Source organism: Talpa occidentalis, unplaced genomic scaffold, assembly GCF_014898055.3.
Source record: "Talpa occidentalis isolate TD23 unplaced genomic scaffold, MPIMG_talOcc4v2.1 talOcc4.6, whole genome shotgun sequence".
Classification (NCBI taxonomy): Eukaryota; Metazoa; Chordata; class Mammalia; order Eulipotyphla; family Talpidae; genus Talpa; species Talpa occidentalis.
Genome location: NW_023604972.1, coordinates 10448955 through 10467357, shown reverse-complemented (window position 1 = coordinate 10467357; position 18403 = coordinate 10448955). Strand labels below are relative to the sequence as shown.

At 37.5% G+C, this 18403-nt stretch overlaps 1 long non-coding RNA gene across 1 annotated transcript in view; it reads left to right on the top strand.

The window, feature by feature from the left end:
* The first annotated feature begins 689 nt into the window (after positions 1 to 689).
* The window catches only part of LOC119261383 (uncharacterized), a 54204-nt gene continuing 36490 nt past the window's right edge, over positions 690 to 18403 (top strand). The window contains exons 1-2 of the long non-coding RNA XR_005128997.1: positions 690 to 768; positions 5001 to 5386. This is a non-coding gene — a long non-coding RNA (uncharacterized LOC119261383). The remainder of the gene's footprint in view (positions 769 to 5000; positions 5387 to 18403) is intronic.

The following is an 18403-nucleotide window of genomic DNA, read 5'->3' as shown; positions in this document are numbered from 1 at the left end:
AGAAATTCAACTCTGATATGTATTTGCAGCATAGAAATTATTTGGTTCAAAAAATGAGTCACTTACCTGAATGATTAAAAGATGGAGACTGTTGATTATAAAAGACATTGAACTTTGTAAAATATGGTACTAAAGGTAGTTCCTAATCTAATGCTTCCTTCTTACTTAATTTCTTATAATCAATTCGAATTTCTTTCTAGAATTTCTTTCTAGTCTAACAATGATTAGGATCATAGAAGATGAAAAAATAGATAAAATTCAAATTAATGAGGGATATAAATTACTACAGATTCCCCCCAAATGTCACACATAATCTGTTGGTACAGATTTACTCTATCCTGCTTTCTCCTACCAAGTTTTTATATATAAACATTGCAGTTGCTCACTAAACAGTTTAAACTTTGAATTAAGGCTTTGAAGTTACATTGTGCCTTTGAATCACTCCCTTTTATTGTGAAACTTGGTGATCTAAATTTGTGAGAACAGCTTGGTAATCACAGAGTCCCCAAACTAAAACAGCAAACAAAAGCTTCAAGAAAGAAACTTTTGAGCAAGTTAGTAGAATCTAGGTTACATTTTCTTGACATCCGTCAGCTAGGAGGGTTGTTTGTCTTTGGAAGGTTGAATGTTTTCTTTTATTCCCTTAATCCTTTTTTTTTATTTACTTACATTCTACGTGGAGAAATGTGAGAAACATGAACTATATGGAAAATGCGTGATAAGACATGAAAAGTCGCTGGCCGAATGCATGTTGCTGGTGCATGAAAGGTAAATGCAACCACTTGGTGGAAAAACTGGTGGAAAAAAATGCAGAGAAGGTTTCCAGTAACCGGCCTCACACTACTTCTCTCCTCTACTGCTATTGAGCCGTCATGGTTATAGTAGCCTCTGTTGAGCCATAGATTTCTAAAAGGTTTAGGCTTACTCATATTATTTATTCAACAAATGTTTGCTGAACTTTTGCTCTGCCTAGCCCATTTAGCTAGTAACACAAAAACCCAGCCCTGATGAAATGCCATATTTTTATATTTTCTTTCACCCTCAATACCATTACCCCATGTTCCTGAAAGGAGAACATGTAATGGTCCTTTTCTCACTACAGGCTCTGTATGGAGCATCTGTTAGCAACAGGTGAAACAGCAGCAGGCAGATAATATATTTAAATTGACTCCCTTAGATTTCTTTATGTTCTTCTGAGATAAATGGAGCTCGTTTCAGCGTTCCTGGTTATCTAATATAATTAGGTTTCCCTCTGGCTTTCTTTCCTTCTCATCTCTGGCTTTCTCTCTCTCTTTTTTTTTAAGATTTATTTATTTATTTATACAAGCACTGGGTACAGTCAGAAGCACTGGAGGGTGAGAGAATTCACCAGAGCCAGAGCGAGGAACAGAACAGGCAGACCGATGAAATACACTGCTGAGGGGAGCAGCGGGCACGGCAGGAGAGGTCTGCGCGCCATGTAGAACCCTTGCTGGCGGCCGGGGAGCGAACCGGCGCTGCAGAGGCTGTGGGCGGCTTCGCAGCCCAGCGCTCAACTGCTGCGCCACTGGGGAGGCCCTCCAGTGTGGTAGTTTTACATTTGGAAAGACAGTAGACAAATTGCCCCATTACAAGAACTTCCCTTACCACCTGTAGTGGATTGGAGAGGAGACTTCTTAAACAATTCTTCTAATTTTCTTTGTACCAAACTTTTTTTGTCAAATAGAAAATGATGTGTATATATATTTAAATACAAAAATGATGTTTCAAATAGAAAAAAAGATGTATATTAACATTGTACTTTAAATAGTGCATATAGTTCACACCAGAGAGACAAATCACTGTAGTAGCTGAGATGCAGAAATGTCCCATCAGGTGCCTTTCTGGTGGCACAGAGGTTAAAGTTTCGGTTCTATCAAGCTGTCACCAGCTTCTGCATCAGGAGTTCCATCCCTCGCCAGCGAGCTACCCACATGGCAGAGCAGACCTCTCCTTTTGTGCCCGCTGCTCCCCTCAGCAGTGTATTTCAGTAGATCTGCCTGTTCTGCTCCCCATTCTGCCTCTGGTGAATTCTCTCACCCCCTGCACATTTGGCCTGCACCCCAGTGCTTGTATGCATAAACAGATAAATCTTAAAAAAAAGAAATGCCTCATCATGATCCCTTTGCTTCATTAACAAAGCTATTTAAGGATTGCATGGGTGAGTCAGGACCAATGTTAGAGGTGAAGGAATTTAAATGTTAAAAAGACTGGGAGGTGGCAGATGTGATGCACAATTGACTCACTATTCTAATATGACTCCGTATAGGGCTTCAAGGAAGCAGCAGTTTCTGTCTCTTATTAGAAGTTCAAGATCCTTCTATTGCCTCCATATATAGACTGAACTATTTTTGATATTAAATAAAATCAGTATCTCCATGACTGACAATGCTGACTTAGGATGATTTGACTTAGTTTCTGCTTTCGATCCTTCTCAGAAAGCTGAGATTATTACAGAAGAACCTTTCACACGGCTGTATGAATAAGTGTTTCACACTAATGCCGTCCAGTTACATAGACCCCAGGTGTCTTTAGTTTAATGCAGAACTAAAAGAAATCAGATATGTTGTATCAAAGTAACCTGATTTTATAGTTCCTTCCTTAATAAATGTTTGAATGAATGAATGAATAATGTCATAGTCAAGTGGAATATTTTGCAATTATGGTATCAAAAAAAAAAAAAAGAAAACCATCTCATGCAAATGGTAGATCTTTTCAAGAGAAAGCAAATGTTTATGGAATAATTTTTCCAGTTAGTACTTTTTTGATGATGCTCCTCACCCTTGGCATTTGTAGTCCTATACAAATTTGAGATCAGGCATAATTCTTTTACTTCTTGGTCTTGATATAAGGAAAGCCACAAGACTCCAGTTCACATTTATTAAACTGAATTGAAAATAATTTATCTTGTAGCAGAAATGGCAAAGATACACCATCTCAAGTTGTATCAAGACAAAAGAGCAAAAATGGAATAGAAATGATTTCGTTCCAGTTCACTAAGAAGAATGCTAGCCTTTTATCCATTCTCCTAAAATATAGTTTGGCAACAGATAAGGCAGCACTCACATAGTACTATAAAATAAAACGTGTTAAAAGGACAGATGATGAAAATTCACTATACCTTTTATAGGTAATTTTGAATTATTAATCATAGGTAATATTAATTGGACTCTTACTGGTAAAGTTAATGTAGTGTATATGGATGTCAATTTATAATGATGCACACATGAAATTTACAGTGTTAATAGTGCAATGTTACAGCAATACAATTATAAAAAATAAGTTAACAAGTAAAAGCTGTAGGTCAGAGAATGTCCTCTGTTAATTCTCCTTTATCTCAGAGAAAATGCACTGAGAATGGGAAAGGAACTTGAGGGGTTTGGGAGAGACATCTCTCAGAATCCTGCATATTGGTGTGCCAGAGCAACCAAATCATAATCTGATTTCTCTTTCTTTTTCTCCCTTTCCCCTCCTCTCTTCTATTCCTCATTTGCCTTTCTATTTTATTTTCTTGCCTTATTCCCCAAACACTTCTTGACCCTTCCCTCCTTATCTCCTCCAACTCTCTTGTCTGTCCCTGTGGATGACTTCTTAATTTGTCCTTGCTTCCTCCCTTTCCTTCATTCTCTCTCTCTTCCCTTCTGTGATCTCCATCTATGTCCTGGACTGCCAGTATAATGAAGGGCTCACTGCTGAGGTCTCACAAAGAACAGAGGGTGGGAAGGGGGCGGGGAAGTGCCATGGGAGACTGTAAAGAGGTCAGTACGCCCTGGAAGGGTGAGGACACCACCTCATCTCTATGAGTGAGAAATTGCCACCAGGAGCTATTGAAACCATAGTCATAATTGACTACCATCCATGCATGTTAAGAGTCAAGGGGTTAATCATCTCAAGAATATTATACTGGATGAATATGGTTTATACTAGATAGATTGGGGTAAATCATTTATGTCATCAACATTTTTTTTCTCTAGGAGCTTGAGGAATAAATCAAACTTAGATTTAATATGTGACTTTTAACACCTCAACAAATTTAGGAGAGTTAGTTCACCTTTCTTAGTACAGATTTTGCCATCCTTCCTTGGGGAAAAGAAGACTTCAAAAGGTTCTTATAAGGATCACATAACTCAGTAACACCAGGATCCTCTGGGCATAGAGAATGTTCAAGAATTAGATGTCACTTATTTTTTACAGAGATAGACCCTCCTAAGGAATTAATATTACTAACTCATATTTTCCCTTTTGTCTATATATTACTTTTCTCCAAAAATGATAAGAAAGTAGCAGAAGCAATTCTAGTAAAAAAGTTATCTACATTTCCAATCCCTTGATGAAATTAAAGCTTTCTTTAAGTTTTTATATTTTTCTCATAGATACATAGTTACCATATTTTCATAAATTTTATAGTTTTATGTTCTAAATGTTAGTGTTATCAGATATTCCATTTTGTTGCAGTCTCTCTTGATGATTTTATTGAAGGAATAATTGTGGATAGTGTGATATAGGTCTTGGGCATATAGCATTACATAACCTTGCCATCTGTAACCTTTTTCCCAAATCGTCTGTTATTTTCTTGCAATGAGGTAGATTCCCATTTTTTGGAAATGAAATGTGCACATACAGGGAATGTTTTATTTCACAAAAATATATGCATGTCATTGTAGCATGCTTTCTCACTTAACAATATGTAGTAAGCACACCTCCAAGTAAATGACACAAACCTGTGGAAATCAAAGTCCCATCTCACCAGAATGTATGTATGGGCTAGTCACTGCAGTGTTGTTGATGGCAGCAGGATGACTGAAGCCAGCCTGAACACCAATCAGCAGGTGTATGGGTGGATAAACTGAACCCCGTCCACACTGTGGGTGATTATATGGTCATTTAAACAAATACATTCAGAGCTCCTTGTGTCAACATTAATTTGTTAGAGTTGCCAAAAGAAGGCAAGAGTTGTTTAATCCAATATCCTCATTTTACAGGTCGGAAAATTGAGTCTGGAGACAGTTTGCACACCTTTGGTCCTTAAGGGAGCCAGATGACAATACTGCCTCACCATCCAGGCCTCAATCCACAGCCTCCCCCTGGCACACTAGCTACAAGACCACCTGGAGCCAAGGGTTCAGCTATAGATGGGTCTCAATTTACAGCATGCGTGAGAGCTTCAAAGTGTGTTACCACGCTGGCGAGATGTGACATGGAAACTGTACTAGGTGGTTGTCGGTTGCAGCACGTAGTCTGTGTCACCGGTTGTCACACATTTGTTCCCTGACTGATTTTCCTGGAGAAGGTCAGAACCCTGCATTACTTTGCTCTGCACCACCAAGGCAGGATCCTGAATATTTAATCAGGCTGCTCTGATGAGGGGGTAAGCAGCAGACTCCTAGGGCGCGTGTGCAGTGTGCAGTCCTCAGATTGCTGTTTGGAAATGAATCCTTAGGGTGCACTCAAGGACATTCAGAAGGCACAGAGGAGTTCTTCTCCTTTAGCTAGTCGAAACTGAATAGAGAAGTGTGAGGCAAAGTCTCAAAGAAGTCTTTATTTTCAGCATAATCTAATTTTTGCTTTATGAGTTAAAAAAAATGCATTGTTTGGGGAGAAAGGCAGTTGCGTTTTGTTGCTGTTACATTGCTTCATTTTTCTGCATGACATGCCCACATGTGTGCTTCTGTGCCGCTTAATCTGGAAGTTGCCTGTGTTGGTGATCATAGTTGGATGGACGTGATTCTTAGCTGCAAGATTAGAACATGTAATTTTTGGTATTTGGCCCACGACATTAGTGCAGTTACCAAAGCATCAATGGAATCTTTAGCAAGAGTTTTGCAAAAGGGATTATTCACACAAAAGAGAATCATAACTTGATGTATATCACTGAGTAAATATGTTTCAGTAATTGGGCCTTCCTGTTGGCGCAGGCGGTTGAGTGGAGCGCTGTGAAGCTGTCCGTAGCCTTTGCAGCACTGGTTTGATCCCCGCCGACCTCAAAGCAACCCACATGGTGAGCAGACCTCTCCTGTCTCGCCCACTGCTCCCCTCAGCAGTGTATTTCATCAGTCTGCCTGTTCTGCTCCCCGCTCTGTCTCTGGTGAATCCTCTCACCCTCCCGCGCATCTGGCCTGTACCCCGGTTCTTGTATAAATAAAATAAATCTTTAAAAATAGAATGTTTCAGTGATTATCTAATGCCATTGTGTGTCTAATACTTACAGCTATTTACATGGCTAGAAAATCCTTTTTTTGTTGTTGAAAAAATTGAGAGTAATTCAGGTTTAGTATCATGGTTACTTCTTACGGAGTTTATTTTTCTTTCAACTTCTTTGATTTTTATAAAGTTTGCAGCTTTTAAAAAATCTCTTGTGATAAATAGTGCAAGATAGTTGATCTTGAAAGAAAAACAGAGCAAAGTAATTTAAACGGAGACAGTATAATAGCTTGTAGGTCATGTCAATCTTCTTGAGGGGTTTCATCCATATTCAACTTCAACTGTCATGTCTTCGCGGATGGCTTCTACATGTGACCTTCAAACTTGACCTTCCTGCTGAATGCTAGAACAGCATCTCCAGATGCTCAGTCTCTACCTTAATATTATCTAAACTTAATTCCCAACCTTTGCCTCATAAGTAATAGGAACTCAATAAAAATTTCCTGAGTCAACACATTATCTGTAATATGTCAGGTAGGGGGTAGGAAGGTTAACATATTTATTGCTTCTCTTAATTCTTTTTTATTATATGCTGCCCATCACTTAGATAACCTTAGATTCTATATTCTCTTTTCTGAGATCATACCTCATAAGAGAATGAGACCGAAAGTTCTGTGCCTCTCCTTACAAAACAAAGCACAGGCAGAATTGGTAAGCTTGACTTCCTCCTGTTACCCAAGCTGCATAGGTAATATGATAAGTGAAAAAAGAAAAACTTGTCTTCAAAATATGGAATAGAGTGAGGTAAAAGAATTAGCAGGTTGAAGCCTGAAGTTTAAGTTGCGTAGAGGGCCTGATTGTTTTTACATTCATTAGCCCTGCTAATAAAATGTAAGAAAGCCATGTCACCAAGTCTGTGTGTGTCCATGAGATTTGAATGGGTATGGCAGGGCTGCTTACTGTTAGTGAATGACTTTCGTTGAAGCCAAATGAGTGACCTGATTGTTCTAAACCTACCCTTTGAGTGCCTTTGATAAATCTGAAAATGCAGCTTCCTTGACTCACTTGTGATTTATTTTGAAATGGAATACAGGATGCATCTCTAAGACTGCATCCCTGTGCTCTGGAGATTGCAGGTGGCTTTAGACTGAAATGTCAGGTGGATTATTGTTAGAGAACCATAATTTTGCATCATCTTCAAATTGCAATTTGGACTTTCTTTGATTTTTCATTCCAAGATGACTCAGGTCGCTTTGATTACCAAGACCCTGTGTTTTTGAGAACTCTGGAGATAATTAAGTTTCCTTGCCCCTTACGTAGTGATTCTGTGTCTGCATGTTGAAGACTATTTGAGAAATGGCATTTTGGCAGGTGTTCCTGGTAGTTTTGATACAAATAGGCCAAAGATCATACTTTGAGAAAGACTGGGTAGGAGTGTAGATAAAATTGAAGTGAATAAGCTCCAGGAGTTTCAATAAAGAAAAAAAAAATATACATATGGAAATATAAAAAAATGCTGTGTAATGGTGGGATTTGCTGTAATATTGCCATTAATCTCAACCTTTTCTCATGCAAAAGATTGAAAAGTTATCTAGTAGCTGAGTAAAAGGAGTATGTAAAGTTACATGACCTGACATTTTATTACATACGTGATACTAGCACGTTGAATTCAGTACTAAATTAGAACCCCTGTTTCTTTTTCTACATATGGCTCCCAGAATATGGAGAGGAATTCTTTCACAGAGAAAAATAAGTTAATGTAAGCTTCTTTAGGACACCTTTTTTAGACTTGGGTTCTGGGACTTATCAGATACCTGTTTGGGTCATAATCAAGGAGGAGCTCTATGTGATAATGGCAACTGGAACCTGCATCATCTCAAGGACAGCACTGGAAGTTCTGGGTGATGACTTGGAAACCAGTCCTCATGCCCATGGTCTCAGCCACGAGTCTGCTTGCCAGGGCTTCCAGTGGGTTTTTGTCTTCTTTTACGTACAGAACATGACATTCCATCAGTGAAAAGCATCTGTCCCCAGGACTCATACCATGAATAGGGCCATGAGGTAGTGCTCCAGATGGGGGAGCCCCACTGAAGAACCTTCAGCTCCTTCCCATAAAATCATTCCCAAAAACATACACTTAAGTCACAGATATTTTTTGCATATCTCTGAACACTTGGAAGAAAAACTGTAGTTCGTATCATATGTCATAGAAGATAGCCAGAACTGTATCCTTTAGGGAGAACAAAAATCACTTCTCCAGCCCTCCAGAATTTTTTTAAACTTCATAATTTGTTTTAAATAGGTAATTCTGTGAAACTGTGTAAAGGTAAATATTTGTCCATCTTGTCTCACCTTCTTCATACTAATGGGATACACAATTCTGATATCCATCCATCGTTTTAGTAGTACAGGATGATATTAAATTAAGGTAGAAGACCTGTGTAATTGCATTGTGTAGCCATTATCTAGAATACTATTTTTTTTGGTTGATATAGAGACTCCCTTAAAGAGGACGTCTCACAGTAGATTTCATTTTGACTTGCTTTTTATTCACAAAGTTGTTACTGATGTTGTTGCAAACATTACTTTCATGTTGGCATGACCTTTACTCATTGAAAGTGGGAAATAGCAATGTTTCTGGAGTAGAAATAGACAAGCATTGGGATTTTCCTTTGTAATGGACACTAGTTAGTCTGATATTTTTCAAGACCCACTTTTAAAACCTGTGACTTTGCCGTAAGGCTTTGCTCTGCTTTTCTCTGCAGCCCCATGGTGTGCTATTTTTAAGCTGCACATGTTTAATTTTGCAACTTGTGACAATTTGAAAAGCATCACAATGTCTGTTCCAACTGAGGCACACAGAATACACTGAGATGTATTGAGAGGAACAGCGTTTTGGGCAAAATTCCATCGTGACAAGTCTTATCAGGAGTCACTGATCCTTGCTTCCTTGAAGGGAAGCCAAACTTCTTTCTTTAATCAGTCAGTTGTGTTTATTTGTCCAGCCTAATTTACAGTGAGGGTAATCCAAGTGTATTTAAGATTTATTTTTCTTGGAGTTGGACTTTTTAAAGAGCTGGCCAGAACAATAAAATCTTCCAAAATACAATTAGGAGAAATCCATCTTGGAATGAGCCTGTCCTTTTTTCCTCTGTAACTTACTTAACAAGGCCCATTATTCTGGAGTCACCCCCCACCCTATGGCCTCTGGTCCTTACTACTTGATATTCCAGTTTGCCTTTAAATTAAATTATCTGTAATCTTACTGCAAAAAACTTTAATAACGTCTGTCACGTGTGCTAAATTGCTAACTCTTGTTAAACCCTGGAGCTTTGTTCAACTCATGGGGAGGGGAGTGGTTGTCAAGTTCTCCTACATTTCACTGGGAATTACAGTAGTTTTGCTCAAACATTTATGAAACATCAAGGACTTCTCATTATTTTCTGTGCATGCAATCAATATTATTGCTATTTTGGAATGAATGGTCATATGAATTCAAATTAACAAATAAAAGGGCATATTTCTTTTTCTAATACTTTATGACATTTATATTTTTCTTAATGATGTTTATGTTTTCCAGAGGATACCATTAAACAGTGGTATCTGCCCTACATATTAATCAACAATAAATATAGGTTCTTTGACAGAATTAGTGATTTGTAATTGCTTTCTCTAAAGAGAACACTGGTTATATTGGGAGTCTGGGCTTTTAAGACAGAATCAGTCTTTATTAAAGGCTGATTTCTAGAAAGTTCTCATACAGAATGATTTCTATTAACTGACCATCCAGCAGTTATAGCAAAATGTATGGATAGAGAAACTTGCTATATGTATGTGCTACGTGTGCACATATCATATTCCTGCTCTTCCTTGAAGTTTTCCTTCAATGTCATCTCAATGAGGACTTTTCTGATCATCCAATTTTACTTGCACCACAATGTCCTCCCTCCATTTAATTCCTTTGCCCTATCCTTTTGTGTCTTTCCTTCTCTGATGAGGTTAGCTCCATCAATTACTGGTTTTGTCTTTTTGGTTCACTTACACATATTTAGAATTTAAAACAGTAGCATGTAGTAGGTGCTAAGAAGGTATTTTATTTCATTTTATATATTTAAGTAACTTGTTTATAGAAATAATTGTAGATTTACACAAGTTATATCAACCAATAGGGCCTCCCCAGTGGTGAAATGGATTGAGCGCAGCACCGTGAAGCTGTCCACAGCCTCTGCAGCGCCAGCTTGATTCCTGGCCTGCCAGGGAGATGCCCACATGGCATGGCAGACCTCTCCTGTCTTGCCCACTGCTCCGCTCAGCAGTGTCTTTGGTCGATCTGCCTGTTCTGCTCCCCGCTCTGTCTCTGGTGAATCCTCTCACCCTCCTGCACCTCTGGCCTGTACCCCAGTTCTTGTATAAATAAAATAAATCTTTAAAAAAAGATATCAACTGATAAATGTATCTAGTTTTACCCCAATGGTAATACCTTGTCAAAGTATGGAAGACTATCATAAGTAGGAAACTGACATAGATACAGTCAGGATACAGAGCATTTTCATCACTACACAGCGGATCTATCCATCTTTGTACTTTCACACATGCATATACTTCTGTTTGCTCCCTGAATCTGCATCCATGAATCTGCCCTTCCTCTATTTTTATAATTTTGTCATTTTAAAGTGTTATATAATTGGAATCATCATATCTGTAACTTCTTGAGATTTTCTTTTCACTCATCATAAATCCCTTGAGATTCATCCAAGTTGTTACAGCCACAGTTCATTCCTTTTATATAACTGTGTCGTATTCCATGGTATAGTTATAGCATGATTTGGTTTGTTTGACTGTTCACCTCTTAAGGGACATATTAGTTGTTTCTAGTTTTGCACATTAAAAACAGAAATGTTATAAGCATTTATATAAGTTTTTTTTTTTCCTGAACATATGTTTTTATTTTTCTGGGATAAATTCCCAGGAAGGCAACTGTTTGGTTATATGATGTATGCTTAGAATTTAATAAAAGCACCAGACTGTTTTTTCCAAGTGGTTGTACCATTTTACATTTCTACACACAATATATGTTGCTTTCAGTCTGCATCCTCACCAGCCTTTGGTCTATTACTTTTTTCCATTTTAAAGTTTCTGATAAATGTGTAATTGATGTTTCATTGTACTTTAATTTGTATTTTATTTTTTTAAAGATTTATTTATTTATGCATACAAGAACTGGGATATAGGCCAGATGTGTGTGTGTTGGGGGGGGGATGAGAGGATTCACAAGAGACAGAGTGGGGAGCAGAACAGGCAGATTGACTGAAATACACTGCTGAAGGGAGCAGCGGGCGATATAGGAGAGGTCTGCTGTGCCATGTGGGTCACCTCCCTGGTCAAGGATTGAACTCATGCTGCAGTGGCTGTGGGTAGCTTCATAGTACTGAGTTTTAACCCCTTGCGCCACCAGGGAGGCCCCTATTTTCACGTTTAATTGGATTGTGTGCTATTCACTGTTGAGTTTTCAAAGTTCTCATCTATTCTGGATACTAGTCCTTTGTTAGATAGGTTGTTTGAAAATATTTTCTTCCATGCTTTAGCTAACTTTTCCATTCTCTAGCAGGCTCTTTGGTGAGTGAGAATTTTTTAAATTTGATAATGTGCACTTATTAATTTCTCCTTTTATGAACCATGCTTTTTATGTAGAGTCTAAGAACCCTTTGCCTATCCCAATATCCTGAATATTTTCCTATTTTTTTTCCTTAAATATTTTATAATCTTACATGTAAGTTATACTCATTATGCACTCTTGGACAAAGTTTAATTTGCGTCTGCATATGTTCATTTGTTCTAGCATTACTTGTTGAGATATCATCTTTCCTACATTTAATTATGTTGGCATCTTTTTCAAAAATCAGCCATGCACAATTGTGTGTATCTACTTCTGTGATTTTTATTCTGTCCCACTGAACTATGTATTGCCTTTATCAGGCTTTGCTATCAGAGTAATTCTTGATCCATATAATGAGTTAGGAAGTTTTACCTCCTTCTATTTACTGGAAGTTTGTGAAGAATTGTTAATTCACTTCACACTTGCTAGAATTGTCCAATGAGACACTATGGTCTTTAAGAGTATTTTATTTAAAATTTAATTGACTTACCGATATAGAGTTGTTCAAATTGTCTTTTTCATGTTTGGTAGATTATTTTCATTTTTATTATTTTGAGAAATTGGTTCATCTCACCATGTTGTCAAATTGCATCTAAGCTGGCAAATGTATGACTGTAGAATTGTATATAGTGTTCTCTAATTATCCTTTGATATCTATCCTTTGCTATACTCCATTTAAAAGGTATTTTTAAATGAATTGGTTAACTTTTTTTTTTAAATTTATATTTTGAGTACATTAGAGATAACTAAATTCTGATATGCTAATAAAGCTTTTGATTTTCTTAACCATGTAGCCTACCCAGTGTCCTATTTCATCATCATTAAATTTATCCTTCTAATTGTTCAGGCCCCAAGCTAAGTCAGCCTTCATTCATCTCATTCCTCATCTCTCCAAATTCTGTTTGAAAGTATGTTCAGAAATCAACCAGCTCTCATTTCCACTGCAGATCATGCCACCATCTTTTCTCACTACACTACTGTGATACCTCCTCATAAGAGTTCCTTCTTCCATTCTTGTTCCCCTACAATTTATTCTTTTTATAACAGATAGATTACATAATTCTCCTGTTCCCTAGAGTGACTTTCTAGGACAATCCAACTAAAATCCAAATCCCTTGCCCTGGCTACAAAGCCTTTTGAGGCAGTTGTTTCTTGCTTCATGAAATCATGTGTAAGTTTCCTTTGGCTCAGTATGCTTCAGCTTCTCCTTTTTTTTGAGAATGACAGACTCAATTCTAGCTTGGGGTCTTTACACAAACTTTTATTCCTACTTCATAAGCTATTTCCCCTAAACAGCTCATGGTAGATGTTTGGTTCTATTGTAATTTGAATTTCAGCATAACTATCTTAGTTCTTAGAAATAGCTTATCTGCCACTCAACCCACTCACTTTGTGTTGCATTAACCTGGTTTAATTGCCTCCATCATACTTATTCATGGTTGATACTTTCTTATCTATCCTTTGTTAATTGACCTTTCTTAGCTTCTGCTGTATCACTAGCACCCTGTAGCCATGTAAGGAACACAGCAGGTGCTCAGTGCACAATGTCTACATAAACAGATAAAAGTGCTATGTGCATGTCTTCTATACCTCATCTGATTTCATTCTCTAGCAAATAAATGAAAAATATTCTGATCCATTTCATAGAAAAGAAAGTGATTATTTCTAGTGCCTACTTTAAGGGATACCATCCACTCATGGCAAATGTGAAGGAGAAAAATCTTCAACAAGTATGTGACTAGCCTTTGTCTATGAATCTATTTTTATCTCAGACACTTTCAGCTAGAGTTCCAGATAATCCTGGAAAGCATGCTTCCTTATCCCATTCAAAAGATTATACTACTGAGTCCTGTGAGAAAGTGAAAGAGCTGCAGGAGTGAGTTACTGCTGAATCTGTTTGCATCTCTCACCTCAGGAGTGCTTCTTTCATTATTATGAAAGAACATCATTTCAACTAATATTGGGGAATATTGGTTTCAACTAGAATTGTGGCAACAGAGGTCAGCAAAAAATAAAAACTGTATAGGTAATTAAAATATGGAAGAGGTACATTCCACAGGTACTAAATCTCAGATAATTTTCATATTTCTACAAAACAAACAGATAAAAACCCAGGGAGCAAAATTAGAGTGTAGATACTTCCTTGAAGCTGCCCAAGGCACTTCAGAATAGCAGCGAAAAACCCCTGTACCTTCAGAGTAGCAAGCCTGTGCTTCCTGGCCCTCCTAGCAACTGCCTGCCTCTGTAACACCAATGAGAGTAGGAAAGTACTTTGTGAAGATTGCAGACTCGCAATTGTTCTCACTATTAACTTAAAATAAATCAATCTGTAGGGAGCTAGTGAGTCGCTTTGCCTTTTATGGGGGCTTCCGTGGTGGGTGTGGTGTGTAACATCCATCTGTGGAGGTGTGAACCTGTTCCCCTAAGTCACATACAGTGTTGGAAACCAGTGTTATCTCAGTCCAATAAATAAATAAGAAAACAAGGAAAAACAAAATAAACCAGCAAAAAAGCACAAAGAAACTGAGGCAGCTCTTTCTCTGAGGATGATGCAGGAATTAGTTTTGCAGCCTTGTTGCCTGGAGGCAAAGTAGAGGTCTGAGGTTTCCAGGCTACTTTATTTTAAGAGAGACAGTGATTTGCCCTCATTCCCAAATACTGAGCCAGTGAAGAACACACGGTTGCACTTAGCCAACAGCTTATTTTCCACCTCTGTGCCCATGAAGTGGGGTCCATTTATCTGTGACAAGGCTCCCTCCGGTGGTAAATCTTCCACTGTGTGTGTTCAGCATCAGGGTCAGCCTCTGAGGAACCTTGTCACTGTTCAGCCTTTCAGAATCCGATGGACCCGAATCAGGGAATTGTCTGTTGTCTGACCTTGAGCTGCATGCATTGCCACTTCCCTTTTTTAGGAAATCATTTTGGAGACAGTCTGGTACCCTGAGATCCCTGCCCCAGCAGGCTGGAGCCCTCAGCAGGCTCCTTGGATTGGCACCCCGGGGTGTCAGCCCCAGTGCCCTGTCAGCTGTCCCCTCACCTGCTTCCCTGCTGATTCATTGATGAGCTGGCAGTGCAGGCCCCGCCTCCCGGGCTGGTCTGCGAGTTGCTTCCTCGGGAGAGGGATGCTGAGCCAGCTGAGCTTACTACTCCTGCGATCCCGCAGCCTATCTGTTGCAACAGACAACTTGGTGGCCACAGGGGCAGCAGCTCTTGCTCGCCACCCAGGGAAGGTTCTCTGTGCAGCTCCTCTAGCTTGGAAAGGGACTTCTGATTGAGGCACTTCCAGCTAATTCCACAGGAGTTGTAGCAGCCTGAGACATAAACTGAGACAGAAGTTTCCCCTCAGAGGCTGTCGTGCTTTTTTATTGGCAAAGACTTCTGGCTCTCTTCAGAAGAATACCTTGTTGTTTAAGATGAGTGGCTGTAGAAAACGGTGTAAACGTGAAATATTGAAATTTGCCCAGTACCTTCTCAGGCTATTAACAGGTTCTCTTCATACAGGTAATGCCTTTTTTTTTTTTTTTTTTTTTTTTTTAAAGCAAGGCTGCTAGAGCGTGGTAATGAACTTGAATGGCAGGAAAGGCTCACTATTTTCTGTGTTGTGTTTATTGTTGATGTTGTCAGTCCAATACCATGGTGAATGTTTGCTGAGAATCACGTTTTTCAAAATGTGTGCAGTGCAGCTCTGGTGTGGGGTAGAACTGGATTCTCTGGGTGGATCTTTTCTGCCTTCTTGGTACTGTTGTTATTTAAATGTGCCTCAATCTAGCAAAGCTGTGTCTGCAGAGTAGAAAGGTTTTTAAATGCATTATTTTAGAGGGGTTTCCCCTCTCTGCTGCTCGCTGCAGTTTGCTAGAAAAACACATAGCTGTTCTCTCTGCAGGTATTTGGAAATTCTCTAGAACTCTTTGATCTTTTTAAGCCCTAAATTATTTCCAGTATTTGCTCACTAAGCTTTGGCAGTGAAAGTGTTAAGGATATTCTTTTTTCTTTGGATTTCTGAATTCTGTAAAATGTGAAGACAGCTGAAGAGTCAAATAGCCTGAGATTTTGATATTTGTTTCATTGCTATGGATTTCAATGTTTAAACATTTGCAAAATTGAAATAGAAACTCCATTTAAATTGAAGTGTTGAGAGCAAGTAAATATTTTTGAAAGGTTTCAAAATGATGAACTTCCATCAGCGTTTTGGCTACCATGAAAAATGTCTGGGTAATGCCATCCTTAAGACAGTGACAGGTGGCTCCAAAACTATTTGACTCTAATAACAGATATTTTTAATGGGCCATCAAACTTCTGAGAGGCTATGCTAGGCTAACATAATACTACACTTTGATCTTGGCCATGAAGAACTGTCTTTAGCTCTAGTTTTCTAACCTTTATTTGTCTTCTTTAATCTCAACAATCAGATAAAAGCGTTAGTAAAGAAACCTGTACACTACAGAGTTTGAGAGATACGTGTGTGAGCTTTCTCTAGGAAGTTAATGCTTTATGGTTAATAGCAGAACACCTTATCTGATTATGTTTACAACCTGATAAGGAAAAACAGTTTTGAGTGAATAACTATAAAAATCAAATGATTTCTGAGCACATGATTAAATATTCATATATGTTAATAAGATTATCAGGTGCTTTTTTTAATCAGTGTGAATGGTAGTGAATTTGAACCTTTCAAGAACCCTAAGGTAATTAATAGTTTGGAGTAAAAAGTAGATATAAACAAACAGTGAAAAAGAATAATCATTGAGAGTCTGAAAGTGACTTTTGTAAACTTGGAGCTCTGTTATAGCTTCTACCCAGTTTTATACTTTTATTAAAATAGGTACAGTTGTACAGAATAATATGGGGCTGTTGCTTTATCATAGCAATGTGATCAGTCATTACTTACCGTATTTGCTCTAAACATTCAATTAAGGATGGTGCACTATTTGTGATACCTTATCTACTTGGGCTATGCTTTGTTTGTCATCTTTTATCTTGCTATGGCATTAGATAACCATCTCATAAAAGGAAGCTTTTCTTGAGCTTTTCAGAGGAATCTGTATTTTCTTCTCTGGTAAGCAGTTTTACTGTTTTACTTGTGTCTTAACTGGATTTAGATCCAGTATGCAGTACTCTGCCTTTTTTTTTTTTTTTTTGCTTAGTCTTTTTCTATTTTTTTATAGTTCTGTTTTCAAAGAATTTTATGAAGTTGATAAGTGGTTGTGAAGTTGTAAACCATAAGTACTGAATCCAAAATGCAGTATTCTTGTAATGACTAGCTAGTATGTATAGTAAGGCATTAATGGAAAGCACGTATAATAGCAATATTTAAACTCTTATTCAATAATGAAAATTTAGAAATCAATGCAGGCGCAGTTGTTTCTTCTCTCTTTGAAAGATAGGCGAAAAAAAAAAAAGAACTTTGGGAACTAGGACAGATTGAAGATTTGAAAATAGTAAGATTTATTATGACCTGGGAAATGTGACTACAGCAATTGATTCTCATAAAAATTCTTTTCGTCTCAGTCTCTGGTACCAAATGTAGCAAAATCCAGGCAGAATCTGTACAACTGTTCAAAATGCAAGTTGGAAAAGCCAGTTTTTGCATTTACTAGATGCTGTGATAATATATACTGTTCATATAGCAGAACCTAATGTAAAATTCATTAGGGCACTTGCAAGTCCCTTAGCTAGTAATTAATGAAGAAGTAGGAGGCAGAGTTGAATTAGTTTTAAAAATCTGCTTTAAGATTGGCTATACAAGCAGTTGCTAATTGTATCCTGAACAATCAGCCTATGTCTTTGCAGTTATGAAATATTTAAAGCAATGTGAATATGTATTGGGTGATTTTACTTTTCATTTTACAACAAACCCTTTCATTTCAGTTTTTTGAATAAATATGTGATATGAGGAAATAGTGATTCTGTTTTACATTTGAAAACAGGTAATTTCTAATTCACATCAGTTGTATTGGTAGTTGCCTTTAATTGGATACGAAAATGCCCATGCCTTTACACAAATAGAGAAAATTTGAGATGTGAAGAAATTTTCATAGATACATACTCCTCTTTCTTGTCTTATTAGTCTTATCAAATTTCTAGGAAAACAATTTTCTTTTCTGAGAGCTTTTCATGTAAGTTTTCTCAATGTCTGAGATTGCTTAGAAATAAATAATTACTGATTTTTTTCCTCAAATAATCTTTTTTATGGGTACAAATTCAGCAATAAGGACTTTTCCAGATAAAATAAGATTTTATTTTACCAAATATTTTTACTTTTTTTTTTTATCACGGCCAGTCACTTTTACAAACACATCTTGACTTTACTTATCATGAAATTATAAACCTTTTAAAAATAATTTGTTATATGATAAGTCTCAGAAATCCATATGCAAATATTACAAAGTAATGGATACTGTGTTCAGTCCAGTGAGGAGCCATATGTGATCTATTCAAATTCCTTCTCAATTTGAAACCTGATCTTGATGCACCATATTATATTTAATTCTAAGTTGTGGCTCATGCTAACCAATATAGTCTTGTCCATCTAAATCAATGGAACTGATTTATGAGGATTGTAATGTAATATGATTAATATGACCCTTA